This window comes from Gymnodraco acuticeps, unplaced genomic scaffold (assembly GCF_902827175.1).
Source record: "Gymnodraco acuticeps unplaced genomic scaffold, fGymAcu1.1, whole genome shotgun sequence".
Classification (NCBI taxonomy): Eukaryota; Metazoa; Chordata; class Actinopteri; order Perciformes; family Bathydraconidae; genus Gymnodraco; species Gymnodraco acuticeps.
Genome location: NW_022992350.1, coordinates 23,251 through 40,314, shown reverse-complemented (window position 1 = coordinate 40,314; position 17,064 = coordinate 23,251). Strand labels below are relative to the sequence as shown.

At 42.0% G+C, this 17,064-nt stretch overlaps 1 long non-coding RNA gene and 7 other non-coding genes across 8 annotated transcripts; all 8 read left to right on the top strand.

Annotated features, from left to right (window-relative positions):
- The first annotated feature begins 2,185 nt into the window (after positions 1-2,185).
- Positions 2,186-2,752, top strand: LOC117541606. Its single transcript, XR_004568331.1, has 3 exons — positions 2,186-2,198; positions 2,310-2,424; positions 2,635-2,752. It is a non-coding gene; the product is annotated as an uncharacterized LOC117541606 (long non-coding RNA).
- A 12,625-nt stretch (positions 2,753-15,377) lies between these two features.
- trnac-gca lies at positions 15,378-15,449 on the top strand. Its single transcript has one exon. It is a non-coding gene; the product is annotated as a tRNA-Cys (tRNA).
- Positions 15,450-15,506: 57 nt separating this feature from the next.
- trnah-gug lies at positions 15,507-15,578 on the top strand. Its single transcript has one exon. It is a non-coding gene; the product is annotated as a tRNA-His (tRNA).
- A 494-nt stretch (positions 15,579-16,072) lies between these two features.
- On the top strand, positions 16,073-16,144 carry trnac-gca. The gene has a single exon. It is a non-coding gene; the product is annotated as a tRNA-Cys (tRNA).
- A 57-nt stretch (positions 16,145-16,201) lies between these two features.
- On the top strand, positions 16,202-16,273 carry trnah-gug. The gene has a single exon. It is a non-coding gene; the product is annotated as a tRNA-His (tRNA).
- A 99-nt stretch (positions 16,274-16,372) lies between these two features.
- On the top strand, positions 16,373-16,445 carry trnar-acg. The gene has a single exon. It is a non-coding gene; the product is annotated as a tRNA-Arg (tRNA).
- Positions 16,446-16,767: 322 nt separating this feature from the next.
- trnac-gca lies at positions 16,768-16,839 on the top strand. Its single transcript has one exon. It is a non-coding gene; the product is annotated as a tRNA-Cys (tRNA).
- Positions 16,840-16,896: 57 nt separating this feature from the next.
- Positions 16,897-16,968, top strand: trnah-gug. The gene has a single exon. It is a non-coding gene; the product is annotated as a tRNA-His (tRNA).
- Positions 16,969-17,064: the final 96 nt, after the last annotated feature.

The window sequence follows — 17,064 nt, the reverse complement described above, 5'->3', positions numbered from 1 at the left end:
GGGCCGAGGACTGATCCTTGGGGGACACCGCAAGTCACAGAGTGAGTTCTTGATTTAGCCGCTCCCAAGGTGACGTGCTCAGTCCTCCTGGTGAGATAGGAGGTGAACCAGTTTAAGGCAGAGTCAGAGAGTCCAATTGTAGTGTGAAGACGGTGGAGTAGGATGTCATGGTCGACGGTATCAAATGCTGCAGTTAGATCCAGGAGGATGAGGAGAGATGGAGATCCGGTGTCAGCTGTCATCAGCAGGTCATTGGTCACCCTGACTAAGGCAGTTTCTGTACTGTGGCCCTGGCGAAAACCAGACTGGAATTTTTCAAAGAGTTTATTCAGTGTTAGATGTTCCTGGATCTGAATGGCAACTACTTTCTCCAGTACCTTGGATAGGAATGACAGGTTGGAGATGGGTCTGTAAATGGCTAGGACTTCAGGGTCTAAAGTGAGTTTTTTGAGGAGTGGTTTGATGACAGCAGCTTTTAATGGTGGTGGAACATGACCAGACTGGATGGACTGGTTTATCACTGAAGTGATCAGCCGACTTATGGCACCAATGTTCGATTTAACCAAAGCTGTGGGAAAGGGGTCCAGGGCACAGGTGGAGGGTTTCATCTTTTTGATGATGGCCTCAACTTCAACTGTTGTTGTTTCAGAGGCTGTCATCATGCTGATGATTGTTTCAGATGCTAGATCAGCGACCGTTGCGCTTCGGCCGAGTGCATATTGAAGTTACTTGTCCTTTTTAATCTATTTGTATTGTACAAATTGTAAGCTGTGTCCTTATAATTTATAATTTATTTTTGACATATTGACTGTTGATGTCCTTATTTTGTTATAGACTGGAAAGATCTCAATTGACAGCTTCATCAAAAGTTTCTTTGAGTGGGAGGCTGTGCGTTATGAGGTGGACATCATGTGCAAGGAGGAGCCCTTCACCTGTCCTGCGTGCAGCCCTGATATGTTTGCAGTTTCCGTGGATGGAAACCGCAAGCATTACCGTTTCAAGAATGCAGCTAGGTACCATAGAAAATATATAATGTCACAGTATTTGAACAGATAACGAAACAAAAGTATCTTGATGTGAACTAATCAACCATATAATCGGAGATGTCATACATTGCTCCTTTGATTTATTTAGATCTGAGGAACAGGCCATCTTTGACGGTGTCTTTATAGCCAGGGATGAAGACGTCTCAAGATTTGTGGACTATATACACACCACAACCAAACATGTAATATTGCAGACTCTAATTACGTATAATAGAATATAATATCCTAATGAAGGGTTTGGTTATGTAAGTCTTTGCACCATTTTCATCAATACATTTGTATATATTAGGTCTCCGGAAGAGGTGTTTGTGGAGGACAGTGGTCGGCAGCCAGAGAGACCTCCCTAAAATCTGCCAGCAAGCTGGATGAGGAGGGACTAGAGCTTGCCGTCTGTCGACATGGAGTGCTCCTCAGTGCTCTCAATATGTACAGGGGAGAAATCTTTGCTTATCCCTTGTACCTACAGAAAAAGCTGGCCAGTAGTATGTTCTTTTGCATGGATGTGACCTGCAAATATTGGCCCTACCTCCATAGAATCACAAAAAGCTGTCCAGAGCTCCAGCATCTTCTCGACATGAAGCCCTTTCTCTCAGTGTTTCATGCCAAAGCGCATGACTTCAAATGTGAAGTAAGGAATTGTTACCATGTGACACAATCACTTTATGTAAAAACCTCCTTGTGAATAGTGACAAGTTGTAACGAGTCGTACTTTTGAATATATTTTAAACAGGTGAAATGGAGTGGGGCATATCAAGAGGGGGCTGGACTAACCCTAGGGGAGGAGGTGGAACAGGTCAATGCCTTCCTCTCTCGGATAGCAGTGACCACAAAACACATGTCAAAAGCAGGTGAGTTACAATAGAACCTTTACTGTCAGTTTTAAAAAAAAATTCAGAATGGCACAGATTACACTAGCAAATTACACCAACAACACAAACTCATAAAAGCTCATTGACGGTTATGACCATAGAGCACAATGTAGGATGGCAATATAGTATAAACCGCAGTTACAGTATAAGAAGTAAGAGGAATAGTAATAACGTGATATTCTCTTTTGCAGTACGTACAGACATGCTGACGCTGATGGCCATGCGCTGGAATCAGCAAAAAGTCAGCAACTTGGCCAACTCACTGTCCCACAGATATCTGAAGGTAATAACATAGTTTTAGAAGAATGACATATTCTTAGTTAGAATTATTTGTGGCTGCAGCCTAAATGTAGATTTCTGTATTTACTTGTCTTTAATTGTTTGACGTTTGTAGACCACAAAAGCTCTGGAAAAGCAATTGCAGAACCTGGAGTCCATGAAGGCTGAGTTGGCAGTGACTGAAAAGCAGCTGGAAGACTGGATCAGAGATGTGAATGAGTGGGCAGAAAGTGAGGACAATCTTAATGAAGTTTTTCAACTTTTTTGGAGTCATGATTTATCAATTTATTTTTAATTTTCAGAATTAGTGATAACCCTCTATTGACATTTGCATGACTTATTTTTCATGAAACATGTAATAAAATAATCTTAAAACATTTGATCAAATGTCACTGTTATTGTGAATTACTGTGCTTAATACGCCTATGTTGTCTAAAAAGCAACAACAAACAACCCAAGGGATGCTGCTGCCTTGGCCAGCAAGATCGAAATGCTGACAGTAAGTGTCAAGAGACGTTCGCAGCGTCTCTACAAAGACACAGACAGCAACAAAGGTCGTTCCCGGATCCGCCGCAAGATCAGGGATGAGAAAGGGGTCCTGACAGCCACAGTTGAGAAATACAACTCAATGGTTCCAAGCACAGAAGCTCTGTGCCTCGAAGCCATTCTGTCGTGGAGAAAGCTTGGCCATGGCAGCTACCAAACAGTGGTAAGTACACAAGTCTGCTGAATGCTCACAGCAAATATGGAAAACCTTCATGTCTGATATATAAAACTATGTAAGACTTCATAGATTCTTTGAATGTTGATCTTTCATACACATGAATTCATGTTTTGTCATAAATGCTTTCCAGAGTCTTTCGACCTCAGGACAAAGAGAAGAGCGTTTGACCTGGTCATGGCAGTGAAGAGATTACAGCAGGAGAAGAAGATTCTCGTCACAGAAATGAACCACCACTGGAAGGTCCTTTCAACCCGCAGTGATTCACTGAAAGAGCTGTCCTGCCTGCAAAGTACAGTATATATTACATTTTTACTTTGCATGACTTTACACATCAGTGATAGGTGATGAAGTAACTGATATTGTCTCCAGAGCATGTTCAGGAAAAAGCAGCACGACATCGGAGAAATGAAGACTCATGCGAGACGATGCTACCAGCACGTTTTGACTGGAGCAGAGACCATCAGCTTCTTGCAAAGTGTTTCAGATGAGTCTTCTGACTGCGACTCTGACAGCTCTGATGACACACGGTGAAGCCCCCTCCAGACTACCTTCTATTTATCATCTACATGTTCCCCCTCTGTAAAATACTCCGCCAACATGGTCTCAACTTCCACTCCTATGCCGACGACACCCAACTCTACATCAGTACCAATCCATCATCCCAGCTACCCCCACTGTCACTAGTCAACTGCCTCTGCGACATCCAAACCTGGATGTCAACAAACCTACTGAAACTCAACAAAAACAAAACAGAGCTCATGGCTGTGGCCTCAAAAACACTGCTCCGGAAGGTTGGAGATCTGCTCCTCACCGTCGATGGCTGCTCCATCCAGCCTGGGCGTCACTCTGAACTCTAGCCTCACCTTCAACTCCCACATAAGGTCTACTGTCAAAACCGCTTTTTTTCACTTTCGAAACATCTCCAGACTCCAGCCCTCTCTCCCCGACCCCGTTGCAGAAACATTAATACATACCATCATCTCCTCTCGTCTGGACTACTGCAATGGAGTTCTGTTCGGGGTCACCAGCAAATCCCCGGACAGGCTCCAGTACGTCCAGAACTCTGCAGCCAGGCTCCTCACCCGCACTAAGCCCTGGCAACACATCACCCCACTCTCCTCCACCTTCACTGGCTCCCGGTCAAGTCACGCATCCAGTACAGACTCCTCCTGCTAACCTACACATTTCTCCACTCCCTAGCCCCTGCATACATCGCTGACTTCCTTCAGCCCTAAACCCCCTCTCGTCAGCTGCGGCCCTCCGACAAAAAAAAAAGACACATTTCCTAATGTCTTAATATGTATGTCCAGTAAGTTATTCTTCAGGTTGTTGAAGGCATTTTCTATCATTTCATTTTATTCAGATGTTATTACATGTCTACTCTGAAACACTATGTAAACAATGTCCCATAACAATAAAGTTGATAACAATTGTTTTGACTGTTCACTCATGTTCTGTTTGTATCTCTGTTTAGCAAACACACATATTGATTAGCACCATGAGGGGGCGGATAAACCTTTTTGTGTGATGTTTTACAAATCAGATATTCATGTGTAGATAGAACTCAAATATGTGCAATAATATAGCTATATCCTCTACAATTATGTGATAACATGAATAAAACATCTTCAGGTGTTATACATATCTGTCCTACACTAATAATAAAACAGATCAAATGGCATTGTATTCTGTATACCTCATTTGTTTCATCCTCATAAATGACCTTTCACACACCATCAGTTGCCTGTTTTTGACTTAGCCTACACCTGGTACAATGCATAAGCCTCATATAGTCCATATTGTGCTTGATAATGATAGTTAGATATGTAAATTAACATGTGTTTTTGATAGCATTGTATACCATGTGTACTTTATACGTCTGTATTATTCACCTAGTGGTTAAAGCGCGTTATTACACGTTTAGAGTCGTTGCAATGCAGGTAAGGTTGTGTTGCTAATCTCTGCTGCTTGTTTGGTTGAATGGGTTACATTTGATGAAAATATGTAAATATTAAGAGTACATACAAAATAGGGGGAAAGTAGAAGGTCAATGATAGAAATATAGAATAGCAAATATCAAGAAGATAGGCTACTGTAAGAGATCTCTACAATACAAGTTTAGTGCTGGATGTACACAGATATTAATATAGAGGATGTGCAAATCAGACAAACTAATCAGGCTTTATTAAAACATTAAATAATACTTTAAGTTAAGGTCTTCTTTTAAATACATGTAAGCAAAAAGCTTTGGTAAATCTACAGATAAATATTAAGCCTGACAAAGTACTTAAAGTCTAATATATTGCATAATTTGTTTTGGGACTAGGCAATCAACTGTCCTGCAATGTTAACTATGTTTAAGCACTTATTTTAACTGATATTACATATTAATTATACTCTTATAAGATGTATGTAGATAAGAAATGTGCAGAATATGACTGTTTAATGGTGGAGGTATACACACATATTGATAGATGTCTTGTTATGCAGTGTTGACGAACCTGCCAAGTTTTTCATTCATTGCATAACTACACCATTTGTGGATATGTCAATAAACCTTAGAAATTCTTGAAATCTTGATAGGGATGTGCAAAATAGTCATTATATACAGTCTTTAATTAACTATTAGTAGAGAATAACAAGTAATGAATATACTTTATAGGGATCCTATTAATATCTAATGATACAAATAATGAAATTCAATAACGTTCTTCAACCACCAGGTGTCCCTTTATATCAGCTGTGCACCTTTATGGTGTAAATATAGCCTATCTACCAATTGGATCAAATATAAAAGTCAGCCGAATTAGTGTTGATACTGCAAGGAGACGTATTGTGTGAAAATAAATGTAAGATGTTGTTTAATTACTGATATATTTATGATCCACGTCACGTTTTCAGTGTTGCGGCAGTTCCTCATGTTTGTCTAGAAGTCTTCTCATCAGGGCTCTATAAATAAAGAACTACGGCAGATATGTAATATTTAATGCAGCCGAACCGTGTATTACAATGCCGTTATGTGATGACTTCCAAAGAGAAAAGCAAGCACACTCGGAAATAAAGTGTTTTCGGTCTGTTTCCGATATTTGTTTATGACGATGTGCTGTGAGATGTGAGACTGGAATTGCATAGGGGAAAATAACGTATCTATGCCACCATTTTAGATGCGGATTTTGTTAAACTAATACGTTTGCTTTGTGGACCAACACTATACATTGACGGGGAAGGGGGTAGCAATAAAGATAACACCATTAAACAGTTACACAACATAACAGAAATAATATCGATAGCAAATGTCGAAAAATCTTGAAAGGGATGTGTAAAATAGCCATTTCATACAGTCTTTAATTAACGATTAGAGAATAAAGAGTAATGAATAGCTTTATAGGGATCTGGAGATAAATGTTTAGTCTTCTCAAGCACCCACTACCAAATATCTCTCCTGATTGTTTGCACTTGACAATCACCTTTCCCTGAATTTTACTCAGGTGTAACTAAAGTCTGATGTTGACGATGTTGTTTATATTTCACATTAATCAGAATCTGCAAAGTAACTCAAATAAATGTAGTGGAGTAAAAATACCAGGTTAACCTCTGAATTGTAGTGGAGTAGAATTACAAAGTAACAATAAATTGCATGTTTTACATGTTGCTGTGTATTATAGCTGATGATTATGGGTAGTGTAGTGTCTTCGGCCGTCTTAAACTCAGAAAAAACTATCTCCGAATCGAAGGGGGAAAAACACAACATCATTGTACACAATTTAAACCAATCAATGTTGTGTAATCTTGTGTTTTGGAGTTGATGAGTAATGCAAATATCACTGTAAAATCAATCGACATTAGAGAGAATACTTATTCACCTTTTTTCCTATCTTCCAAATATGACAGAAATGTACTTGCTGACAGTTAATGTATCAATGTCCCCATTACTAGTTTCAAAAACTAAACCTTTCTTATTTACACTATTGTCTTTGATTTATTTACCAAATTATGTTTGTGGATTTAATGATTGTCAAATACAGTTCAACTGGGGAGTGAAACTGTTATAGCAAACCAGATAAGTCACATGTTGACCTGACAAATCCACATTTTCAAATAGTGCTTTTCACAGGAGGCAAATTGTGCTACATTTCAGGTGAATACTTTGATAGTAGGTTTAGAATACGTTTCTAGGTTTTAATGCTACAAAACATAATGTTTCTCATATGGTCCGTTGCTGCAGGACTGTCACATATCGTCTTTTAGAGATGCTCCTGATGTTCCAGGCCCTGGCATTTAGAAAATCTGGTCTGCTCTCATTTCCACGTTTTTGGGCAAATTCAAATTGTACCAGTATTATTCATATGACATAAACAGAAGACCATAACAAAAATGGATATCTATCTTGCAAATAATGATTGTCACATTTTCATTAACATACCAAACATTTTAAAAGGCTTTACCCTATTGAGAAATAATTTTACAAAAAATACACAACAGAAACAACATTTTAATGAAACAATTTATTGAAACAACTTATTGTGTGTGTGTGTGTGTGTGTGTGTGTGTGTGTGTGTGTGTGTGTGTGTGTGTGTGTGTGTGTGTGTGTGTGTGTGTGTGTGTGTGTGTGTGTGTGTGTGTGTGTGTGTGTGAGTGTGTATGTGTGTGTATGTGTATGTATGTGTCTGTGTGATCATTTTGAGCTGCTATACTGTTGGGCAGGCTCCCATGTGTCCTCCCAGTCCTTGCCACTGCAAAACACACATAAAGAACAATTGAATAATTATTAATATGTCATGCTATATATATTTCTGATACTTAATCAGGCAAGTAAGTCAATTTAAAATAGGATTTGAAACACTAGGTTAATCTCAGTACCCCTCCTCGACTCCTCTCTCCCCCTCCTCCGGGACTTGACCCGGAAATCAATCAAGACACGCTATGTTGAAGGACATCACAATCGATTCAATGCAAACGGAGGAGTCGAGGAGGGGTAAGGGAGGAGGCTTCCAGAGGAGACGAAAGGTAGGATACACGAGAGCACACTACTCGCGCATCAGAGCCCCGCCCCCAGCTGCACAGCCTCTGCTCACTGCAGCTGTTCTTACCGTTAAAGGAGGATCAGAGTCATTAAATGTTTAAAGTTCTTCATTAAGAGTAAAATATATTAAATATCTTAAATGAATGAGAGATCGAAATCTATAAAAACATTAAAGTCGGTGAAATATACTTACAAATTCAATAATAATGTTTAGATTATAAAATAATTACGTACAGTTCTTACTTGTGGTTTGTGATGCATGTGTGGTAGACCCACAGAACGTCAAACATTTAGGATATATACAAATACGGGTAGCATAACTAATACATATTTTAGTGATTTGTGTCTCTCTTCTGTAGGACAAATTACATAACAACATCCAATACAAAAGTTGATCTGAAACAAGCTCAAATACTATAATGAAATGAATCCATCAATTATTATTATTGTTATGATTATATTTATAACTTAAATCAAATGATATAGCTGGAAAAAAAAAAAATGCCGAAAGTAATGCATAGAAAACTATAATAAAAGAAATGAATGGAAAAGATGGATGAAATAATTTCAATGTGAAACTAAATCCCAGGTTTGAAGGGATTGATGTGGAGGGGAGTCCAGTTGGGGCGTTGTTTATGGTGATGCTGGAGTGAACGAGGACATCCCAACTCATACCTGAGGACTCCTCTCCCCTCGCGTCTCTTCCTCGTGTCTCTCGCTCGCGTCTTACGGAGGCGGAGCTAAGATGCAAGGAAGGGACGCAAGTGAGGGAAAGGAGGAGGTGAAATATTCAATTCAGATGAGCCTACATTAACGAAAAACTTACCACTCGGAGCATGGTGTTCAGCGAATTTTGACTTCTTCTCTTTGCTGAAAGGCATGACATGAAATGGACAGAAATATTAATGAGATACTTTCCAAAGTTAGGTGATACAACTTTACAGAACATTATTTGTACCATTTATAGACCATCAATAAGGTTAGATTTCTACACAAACAATACTAACAGACAACAGCATCTGAAACCAGAGATACAGAAGAATCCACTGTTGTACCAGTGTGGAGCAGCTTCTTTAAGACTGGGAGTTTCCTACAACACAAGGTTATAAGGTGATGCAAAACGTAGTCCTGTAATGCTTACAATGACAAAAAAAGGTGCAGTGTCGAGGATGGACTGAGGAACCTCACCGCTCCATACTGGTACGATAGTGGATACTTGTGTATCTCTGGATTCAGAGGCGGTTATATGTTAGTATCGTTTGGGCTCACTGATGGAGGCGTGTGGTGCAGTGGGTTGTGCGTTGGTGTTGGGTTCAGATGGTCACAGGTTCAAACCCCACTGCAGTCCGCATGTCGTTGTGTCCCTGAGACACTTCACCCCAAATTGCTCCTGTGGGGATTGCCCACAGTACACAGTGTAGATGGTACCAATAATGTTCTGTTAAGTTTTTATGTTATTTAACTAGAAAAACAAAAAGGAAGAAATTAAAACATACTTACATGTACAATTCTTCTGTCCACAATGCTTTGATACAGGAACACCTTCTGGGTCCTGTGTTTCCTGCATTCTAAAAATAAAAAACACAATTTTAATAATTAGGTAATAAGTCTTCCAAACAATAATTTAAAAATATGTATTTAGTGTAGTGCAAATCGAACCTCTTCGACTCTTTTTGGATGGGGGAGGCTGGGACGAGAGGGAGGATAGTAGTATTAATCATGCCGCTTTCGTCTCATTAGTATGCATGAAAAGTGACAGATGGACACGCCCCCAATTATGCAAATGAGCTAAGTCCCGCCTCCCATTGTTCGAGATCCTTTGATGTGAGGGGTGAGGTGTCATCACACGTAGGTGTGAAATGCCCCCCTGTGTAGCGCCTTTGTTGGTGTGGCGGTTGTATTCTCCAGCCACCTCCCTTGTGTGTGTTTTCCCTTCCCCTGTCTGTGTGGGCGTGGTGGCTGTCACTCCTGGCTCCCGGCTCAACCTCCACCTGCTGCAATCAGTTGGGCACCCTCCTCTGCTACACACCTGATTTCCATCAGCCATTACTAATGGCATATCAGCGGAGGCTCCACAACCTGTCAGCGCCAGATCGTTGTTTAAACCCCAGTGGTAAAACTCTCAGCCTTCTCAGCCTTCTTAGAATTAGTTAGCTATTTCCGCTACACTTGAATGTTCTTCTTACCTGTTCTTCTTGTGCTCCAGGATTACTCTCCAGCCAGATTACTCTCCACGCTCCTCCACCTCAACAGCCGATAGCAACCGGATTACTCTCCACGCTCCTCCACCTCAACAGCCGCCAGCAACCGGATTACTCTCCACGCTCCTTCTCCTCAAAATAAAACCTTTGTAACACTCTGCCGTGTCCTGCGTTTGGGTCCTCTCAGATAACCGTAACAGTTTTGAGTGTGTTATAACAGGTAGGGGTGAAAAGCCCCCTGGGTAGCGCCTTTGTTGTCTAATTATTTGATGTGTTGATTAAGTCTCTTTGAAGTTGTGTTGTATGGCCCCTGCCCCCTCACACCCCTTTGTAGTCTAGTCCTTTGATGTGTGTTATAACAGGTAGGTGTGATATACGCTTTTGATGTTAATCTAGGTGTTGATTAAGGCAGACTCTTTGAAGTTATGATGTCTGGCCCCTGCCCCTCAGAGTTGAATAATTAGCCTTTGATGTTTGCCCTTTGATGTGAGGTGTTATAACAGGCAGGTGTGACTTCACACTGGTGTGTTATAAGCCTTTGATGTTAATCTAGGTGTCTCTTTGAAGTTATGCGTGAGACTGTCTACCCGCCCCTCCCAGCCTCTCCCCCTTTTCTCCACCCCTTCCTGTGGCTATGATGCCAGCAAATAGTGGGGGTGGAATTAGATGAAGATAGAAATATGCTCAAACTAAATAAAAAGACAGGCATTTCCACTTACCAAGTCACCTTTCAAAAAAGAAAAATGGCCAAGAGACGCCTCGAATGGGGTTTTTAATCAGCCTGTGACAACTTACCGCCATCCGTCCGGAGCATCAGTCAAGAAACGAATGCAGCAGTGCGGGGGGTTCAGACGCCTACAGCCTGTGCACAAACTTATCTCGTGCCCTCTTTTGGTCATGTGTTCATGTGTGTTGGAGGAGGGGCTCTGTGAGGAAGTGACAGACTTTCCCTGGTTTGACTGCAAAATACTTTTTACAGAGGGCTCCGCCTCCTCCCTTAACATAACAAGCCCTGCCTTTTCCTCACCAGATCATTTAAAAGTAAGGGGGTGGAAATAGATGAAAAATAAATACGCTCAAACTAAATACAAGCCAGTCATTTCCATTTACCCAGTCACTTTTCAAAAAAGAAAAATGGCCAAGAGAACCCTAGATATGGGTTTAATCAGTGAGACTCCAGTGACAACTTACCGCCACCAGTCCGGAGCGCCAATCAAGAAACTAATGCAGTATCTGGGCCGGGTTCAGACGCCTCCAGCCGAAGAACTTCATGAAGAATGGACTCTGAAAAATGGTGATGTTTGGGGTTATGTATTCAACTATATGGCGAATGAACTGCATTTCTACAATCTGAAGAATGGAGAAACGTATGGACCCCGTAGTGTTAAAGCGACACTGACCTCAACAGATTGGGCTGTGTTAACTCTGGTGTCCTCCAGAGATCTCCACGCAACCACTGTATCGGAAGAAGTAGTGCATCAAGAACCAGCGGTGTACAAGATATTTGCAAAGAAAAGCAAAGAAACGCAGACAGCATGCGAGATCAAAGAAGAGTTTGCACCGCTGCCCCTCAAGGTGGAGGAAGAAGAAGGAGATATTTCCCCGCCGCCAGAAGTGAGAAGAGTCCTGACAAGCACCGTCTGGGAAACTAAAAGCGGACCATCGGGGCGATGGTATTACCGCGCAAGCCGTATGGTGACGCTGGGGAAGGACCCCTATGATGATTTTGTTTTGGAGTATTTCAACTCTACATGCTGGGTTTTTCAGACATCCTTGCGGGTGCCTCTGACTGCTTGGCTGAAAATGATTGATGGAAAAGCTACAAAGCTTAAAGAACTTTTTAAACAGAGTCAGACATCGATCGACATTATACTGGTGAAAAAGACTCTCACTTTTGCAGAGGCCTCAGCCTCCCAATCAACATAACAAGTCACACCCTCCTCACCAGATCATTTAAAACTATGGACCCCTCAAAGAAAAGCAGTGTGTTACCAATGTAAAAAGAGCGTCGAGGGTTGTCTTACGAAAATGTGTTATCTCTGTATCAAGATGATGTGTTTTAAAAATGAATTTTGTGAAAAATACCAACTCATAAAGACACTCATTTTAACCTCAGTGTTTGTTCTCTACAAATGTTTAAAGATTGTTACAAAATGTAACAATCTGGAGGTCGGGAGACTAAATTAATTCAGGTGACTCTGTCTTTATTAGGAAAACAAAAATATAATACAAATGGTTTAAGGGGTAAATGTAACCATCTTGGACTTAATAGTCTACCAAAATACTTTATCTGAATACATTTTTTCTTTTGGGGAATCAACAACTTGGCGTTCATTCGGTTCAATACGGCCATTAGGGACGCTCTACAATTAATAAAGTACTGATATTTTGCATGTCATGCATAAACAAGGGGTCGTCTTTCTTGAAACTGACGTGCTGTCCGTTTTTACAAAACAAGTTATGTTTTCTGCTTCTTCATCCTCTGAATTTTCCTCCCCCGTCCCTCTTCCTTCACCCCTCACACAGCAATCAAGGTGGATCTGTGAAATGAAACACCTCCATTATCTACTTTTTCAGCTTTTATACACAAAAGTGTATCTTTCAGTAACTTTTCTCAGAGAATTTAAGCATAAATCTGTCAAATGTTCAAAACAACCTTGTTTCACTGAAATAGCCTAAAAAATCACAAACTGCCATTAAGAGTAAGATTCTTAACCAAATCTACTAATACAAAGTACTTAATTATCTACTTTTCAGCTTTTATACACTAAAGTGTATCCTTCAGTAACTTTCTCAGAGAATTTAAGCATAACTCTGTCAAAGATTCTTAACGAAATCTACGGACACAAAGTACTTCATTATCTACTTTTTCAGCTTTTATACACAAAAGTGTATCTTTCAGTAACTTTCTCAGAGAATTTAAGCATAAATCTGCCAAATGTTTAAAAAAACAGCCTTGTTTCACTGAAATAGCCTCAAAATCACAAACTGCCATTTAGAGTCAGATGCTTTACGGAATCTAATAAAACAGAGTACTTTCATGACAGTGGTCAGCTTTTAAAAAAGAAAAGTGTATCCTTCAGTAAAGTATAATGGAAAAAGGAGAGAAAGACAAATAACAAAATATCACAGTATGTTGAAAAATATGAAAAAGTAATGTGTTCAAATAACATGAAGAAATCAAAGTAACGCTTCTAAGAAACATATATTTTAGAAAAGTAATGTTAGTCATGTCAAGTTATCAAGACTGCTGTGTTTCATCGAAACAGTGTTAAAATCAAAAAATGTCTCTAAAGAAAATGTATTCAGATAAAGTATTTTATTTTCAGAAATGTTTAAGGTTTGGCATACATAAAAAGTGTATCTTACAGTTCCTTTTGTGAGAGAATTACACACAAATCTGCAGAGTGTCACGAAAAAGTTTTACACAGGGACTGACATTCTGTATGGGGGTTTCACACGGACACAAAGTCTACTTCGTTATCTACTTTTTCAGCTTTTATACACAAAAGTGTATCCTTCAGTAACTTTCTCAGAGAATTTAAGCATAAATCTGTCAAATGTTCAAAACAACTTTGTTTCACTGAAATAGCCTCAAAATCACAAACTGCCATTAAGAGTCAGATTCTTAACCAAATCTACTAATACAAAGTACTTAATTATCTACTTTTCAGCTTTTATACACAAAAGTGTATCCTTCAGTAACTTTCTCAGAGAATTTAAGCATACATCTGTCAAAGATTCTTAACGAAATCTACGGATACAAAGTACTTCATTATCTACGACGCCAGCTCCCCGTGTCCTGTCGGCGTACCGGCCGACTCCAGCACCTCGTCTCCTGCTGGCTCCCCAGCCGACGCCAGCTCCCCGAGTCTTGTCGGTGTACCGGCCGACTCCAGCACCTCGTCTCCTGCTGGCTCCCCAGACGACGCCAGCTCCCCGTGTCCTGTCGGCGTACCGGCCGACTCCAGCACCTCGTCTCCTGCTGGCTCCCCAGACGACGCCAGCTCCCCGTGTCCTGTCGGCGTACCGACCGACACAAGTTCCCTCTCAAGTTCCTACCCGAGACCCCTCTCGAGTCCCCTCTCGAGTCCTCTCTCCATTCCCTTCTCCAGTCTCCTCTCAAGTCCCCTCTCAAGTTCCTACCCGAGTCCCCTCTCAAGTTCCTACCCCAGTCCCCTCTCCAGTTCCTACCCGAGTCCCCTCTCGAGTCCCCTCTCAAGTCTCCTCTCCAGTTCCCTCTCCAGTTCCCTCTCTAGTCACCTCTCAAGTTCCTACCCAAGTCCCCTCTCAAGTTCCTACCCGAGTCCCCTCTCGAGTCCCCTCTCCAGTTCCCTCTCGAGTTCCCTCTCCAGTTCCCTCTCGAGTTCCCTCCTTTAGTCCCTCCTGTAGTCCCTCCTTTAGTCCCTCCTCTAGTCCCTCCTCTAGTCCCTCCTTTAGTCCCGTCTCTAGTCCCTCCTTTAGTCCCCTCTCTAGTCCCTCCTCTAGTTCCCCTCGCGAGTCCCCTCTCAAGTTCCTCCTCTAGTCCCTCCTCTAGTCCCTCCTTTAGTCCCTCCTATAGTCTCTCCTCTAGTCCCCTCTCGAGTCCCCTCTCTAGTTCCCCTCTCGAGTCTCCTCTTGAGTCCCCTCTCGAGTTCCCCCTTGGTTCCCCTCTCGAGTCTCCTCTCGAGTCTCCTCTCGAGTCCCCTCTCGAGTCACGTCTCAAGTCCCTACCCAATGTCCTGGTCCGTTGGGGGCCCCGTCGACTGCTCCTCTGCCGGGGGTCCTGCCAATCCTGTGTCTGTCCCGTTGGAGGTCCCGCCCGTCTACTCTCCTGCCAGCTCCTTGTCCTGTCTCGTTGGAGGTCCCGCCGACTACTATCCTGCCGGGGGTCCTGCCAACCCTTTGTCCTGTGCCGTTGGAGGCCCCGCCGACTACTCTCCTGCCGGGGGTCCTGCCAACCCATTGTCCTGTCCCGTTGGAGGTCCCGCCGTCTACTCTCCTGCCGGGGGTCCTGCCAACCCTTTGTCCTGTCCCGTTGGAGGCCCCGCCGACTACTCTCCTGCCGGGGGTCCTGCCAACCCTTTGTCCTGTCCCGTTGAAAAGAGGAACAACACTATTATGGCCCTTCAACATGAAACCAAGCTAATGTGAAATATTTCGTTTTTAGCCTACGTGGGCTTTTGACTTCTGGTCATTTGAGCTTTACAGTAATTCCCAGCCTATGAGTATGTGTCTGAACTCTGTCAGTCATAAGGGGGTATAGCTCAGTGGTAGAGCATTTGACTGCAGATCAAGAGGTCCCCAGTTCAAATCTGGGTGCCCCCTTTGTAAGTGTACTTTCCTTCAGAATGGTATGTTTGCAATACTGTGAGAACTACAGTGGCCGTGATCGTATAGTGGTTAGTACTCTGCGTTGTGGCCGCAGCAACCCCGGTTCGAATCCGGGTCACGGCAGCAGTTGCAGTCTGCTTTTATGTTTTTGCTTCAACCTACCTACTGCATTTTTAGTTCATTTTCTACAGTTTAAAAGCTGCTACGAAAGGAGAAAACAAAGGGTTAGTGGGGCAATGGATAACGCGTCTGACTACGGATCAGAAGATTCCAGGTTCGACTCCTGGCTAGCTCGTCTCGCTTTAGTAAATCAATTGTTCCTCATTTCCTAATGTACTTCTCAAAAATCTGTCCGTCAAAGTACACCTGGAATGAGGGATCGACATAATGATGGGTCAATGGGCTTTCAACATTTCCAACAGTACCTCTCAACAAACAGTCCATCAAAGTCAATGAACATTTGAAACGAGGAACAACACTATTATGGCCCTTCAACATGAAACCAAGCTAATGTGAAATATTTCGTTTTTAGCCTACGTGGGCTTTTGACTTCTGGTCATTTGAGCTTTACAGTAATTCCCAGCCTATGAGTATGTGTCTGAACTCTGTCAGTCATTGGGGGTATAGCTCAGTGGTAGAGCATTTGACTGCAGATCAAGAGGTCCCCAGTTCAAATCTGGGTGCCCCCTTTGTAAGTGTACTTTCCTTCAGAATGGTATGTTTGCAATACTGTGAGAACTACAGTGGCCGTGATCGTATAGTGGTTAGTACTCTGCGTTGTGGCCGCAGCAACCCCGGTTCGAATCCGGGTCACGGCAGCAGTTGCAGTCTGCTTTTATGTTTTTGCTTCAACCTACCTACTGCATTTTTAGTTCATTTTCTACAGTTTAAAAGCTGCTACGAAAGGAAAAAACAAAGGGTTAGTGGCGCAATGGATAACGCGTCTGACTACGGATCAGAAGATTCCAGGTTCGACTCCTGGCTAGCTCGTCTCGCTTTAGTAAATCAATTGTTCCTCATTTCCTAATGTACTTCTCAAAAATCTGTCCGTCAAAGTACACCTGGAATGAGGGATTGACATAATGATGGGTCAATGGGCTTTCAACATTTCCAACAGTACTTCTCAACAAACAGTCCATCAAAGTCAATGAACATTTGAAACGAGGAACAACACTATTATGGCCCTTCAACATGAAACCAAGCTAATGTGAAATATTTCGTTTTTAGCCTACGTGGGCTTTTGACTTCTGGTCATTTGAGCTTTACAGTAATTCCCAGCCTATGAGTATGTGTCTGAACTCTGTCAGTCATAGGGGGTATAGCTCAGTGGTAGAGCATTTGACTGCAGATCAAGAGGTCCCCAGTTCAAATCTGGGTGCCCCCTTTGTAAGTGTACTTTCCTTCAGAATGGTATGTTTGCAATACTGTGAGAACTACAGTGGCCGTGATCGTATAGTGGTTAGTACTCTGCGTTGTGGCCGCAGCAACCCCGGTTCGAATCCGGGTCACGGCAGCAGTTGCAGTCTGCTTTTATGTTTTTGCTTCAACCTACCTACTGCATTTTTAGTTCATTTTCTACAGTTTAAAAGCTGCTACGAAAGCAAAAACA